Raw genomic sequence first — 3,698 nt, 5'->3', positions numbered from 1 at the left:
CTGGTTCGTCTCTTTCTCTTCACTGTTACTGTTTCAGCTTTCTGTTTCTCACTGCAGCTAATGTTATTTGTGGAAACAATGGTAGTTATTTCCACCTCCCGCACTTCAACATTTCCGTAGACGGCTACTTTACCCATTATATTTTTAATAACCTCTCCTCAAACATCGTCAACGATGAGGTAGGAGGTGGTCCACCGCCAGTACCATTTTGGTAGGCTGCAGTTGCTGCAGCTTTGGCTTTTGTTTTGCTTTTCCAGTCCGTAACTGTTTTCTTCCACTCTTCTTGGACCTTTTCTCCATGACCCAAGCTGTTCAGGCGCATGGTTAAATGAGCCCATTTTTTAAACAGCTCCGACTTGCCATTGGGTCCCTTAAACTTATTAGTTAGAAAGGGACCAATCATCTGCCTGAACTCTCATATTGTATTTGAGTTGTTCTTATAATAACAATAACTAACTACCTACTAACTAATAAACTAAACACTATATCACTAACTAATCACTATATCACTAAATAATCACTATATTAATAACTAACTGACTAATAACAAACTTAACTAACAACTATCTAACTAATTATATCAAACTAAAATGAAAAAAAAATATTAAAATTATTACTACTATTCAATAAGCGATGTAAACATAACCACGTGTTGGCCTCTAACAGGACCGCATTTAGGATTATCTTTTTGTTTAGTCAGAGTCAGAATATAATATAAATATGTAAATACCTATTATCTTATAAAATACGAAATTTATATTTTAATTTTGCAAAAGTACTCGACAAAGAACCTGATTGTTTTAGTTGATATCCGATAATAGGAACCATTTATACAGGGCGAAAAAACCAAGAATTTATTTTTTTGCCAACAAACTTATGTACAAAAAATATACATACAAACCTACATATAACAGAAGTGTTTACTTCATTCTACGTTGTCTTAACAAAGGTATACAGCCAACTACAGGGTTTACCCTTTTAAAGTTTTAAAAAATATAAGTTTAATTTTTAATTTTTGATATATACCCCATTCCACGAATATACGACTGTGTTGGATTATTTCGACAACGAAAATTTTATTGTGCAAAATATGAAGAACGAAAATAAATTGCAAATTACATTGCTGTTTATTGGAATAATTATTACAGGCATTTACTTTCGTACTTCTTATGTTGCACACTGAAATACTCGTTGTCGCGATAATCCAAAACAGACGTATGTTGGTGGAATGAACCATACTTAGTTGTTTGTACTACAGTTGTCACCGTAAACACACTTCTATCACAAACTCCAACTTTATTGGCCACTTCTTCCCAATGTCTTCAACCAACAACCCGGGATTTTCTTGTCTTTCACATTTAAAATGATTTCTTTATTATGATTAAAGTGACTTCAACGCTAAGAGGGCTTCTTTTACTTCGTTTTCGAGGAGGACTCCATGTATTTTCAACCAATTTATCAGCAGAATCAGTGGACGACATTTTTGGTTTTAATAACTGTTATTGAAATACGTGATTACTGTTTACAACAATCACGTATAGATACGGTCGTTATACAGATAAAAATATATACAGTGCGTCCATAAAGTAACGCATACATTAATTATTTCGTAAACTGGCGACTTTAACGAAAAATCCCGAAACAGGTCGATTTTTATTTTTAAGTTACACTTTTTTTGGCATATATAACATACTAGTGACGTCATCCACCTGGGCTTGATGACGTAATCGGTGATTTTTTAAATGAGAATAGGGATCATGTGATAGCTCATTTGAAAGGGTATTCAATTCTATATTTATTAGTATAAGCATTAACATAATTATTTATACAGGGTGTTCAAAATTTTTTTTAAATTAAATTAATTGAGACAGAAAGAAGAATGTATGTAATTTATTAATTCAAAATAGGTTTTACTATTGTCAGAAAATAGGCAAAACGTGTTTATTTGACAAATAAATATTGCTTTTCGCTTAAATTCAATGCTAAAGCCGTCACCACCTGCCCCTTGGAAATTTAAACATTTCGTTTAAGCGAAGATCAATGCATATTTTTTAAATAAAACGTTTTTATGTTTTCTGACAGCAGTAAAATTTATTTAGAATTAAACAAATTACATACATCCATCTTTTTGTGTCAATTAATTTAATTAAAAATTTTTGTTTGGATATCCTGTGTAAATAATTATGTTTATGTTGATATTACTGAATAGAGAATTAAATACCCTTTCCAATGAGCTATTACATGATCCCTATTCTCATTTAAAAAAATCATCGATAACGTCATCACGCCCAGATGAATGACGTCACTAGTATGATATATATATATATATATATATATATATATATATATATATATATATATTTTATTATAAAACAAACTATATATATATATATATATATATATATATATATTATATATATATATATATATATATATATATGTCAAAAAATCGTAATTTAAAAATAAAAATCGACCTGTTTCGGGATTTTTCGCTAAAGTGGCCTGTTTACGAAATAATGAATTTATGCGTTATTTTATGGACGCACTGTACTTAAATACATATAGACCAATCAAGTTAGTAAAAAATAAGCCGTTTTTCGACATAACTGAAAAGACAAGGTTTGACAGGTAAAATGTGTAGTATGAGATATTACAAAAAGGCTACCATCTTGGGATTCATCAATTTTTTAGTGGAACATTTTTTAAATAAACAATCAAAATGTCAAACTTAGTTTTTTGCTCATAACTTAAAAACTTGTTTATTTAGAAATTTGAGGTCCACAGGTAACTTTTTCAGAAAAAAAGATACATCGAATGAGATACACCAAATTAAAATCGGTTAATAAACAAAAAAGTTATTGCAAAACGGACGACAAAATCACTGTTTTTGAATATTGTTAATAACAATTTTATTGATTATTAAAATATGTTTAAATATACCTAATCTTGAGGGCATTATGGTGTTTGAATGGTGTGCCAAAAATGGTCCAGATTTGTTTAATAGTTTTTGCAAAATTTAATTTGTTTATAAAATTTTTTGAAAAACGAGCTAAGTTCTGAGGCTGGTTCAGTTAATATGGCTGAATGTATCTCAATAATCGGGGACTCATTTCCTTCGCTAAGATGTATACTAATACCCTATGAAAAAAAAAAGTAAAAAAAAGTACATGTACGTACACAAAATTATTTGTTAATAAATAGCAGTTTTTAAGCTTATAAACAATTACAATAATTTCGTAGAAATTAGATCAAATTAAATGGCAATAAAAAATACTGAAAGCTGGTTAAAATACACAACTTTCAAAAAAATTTTTAGGTCCTACGACCCTTGGGGTCTGAGATAGCCCCTTTTTTTGAAAAAATCACTGTTACGTTAATTAACAACACTAAGATCTGAAATTAACCAATCCTTTATAAGAAAATCAAAGTTTTTAACAAAGTTTTTTGCAAGAAAAAATGTTAAAAATTGTTTAAACAATATTGTTATAAAGAAAGAGTATTTTGCGTTCCGACTAAAGTAAAAAAAAATGATGGGCGCAGCCGAATGAGAATAAATTCGCGGACTAGCATTCGCTAGACCGTTGCAGCCCATTTTTAACATTGACAGTATACCGGATTTGAAGCTTAATATTATATTTATATATTTTGGTAGAAACTTGAATTTTATGAATATTATTATGTTGCACATTTATTTAGTA

The sequence above is a fragment of the Diabrotica virgifera genome, chromosome 5 (genome assembly GCF_917563875.1).
Source record: "Diabrotica virgifera virgifera chromosome 5, PGI_DIABVI_V3a".
In the NCBI taxonomy this organism is placed as follows: Eukaryota; Metazoa; Arthropoda; class Insecta; order Coleoptera; family Chrysomelidae; genus Diabrotica; species Diabrotica virgifera.
The sequence above is the reverse complement of the archived record's forward strand: the minus strand, read 5'-3'. Positions refer to the sequence as shown.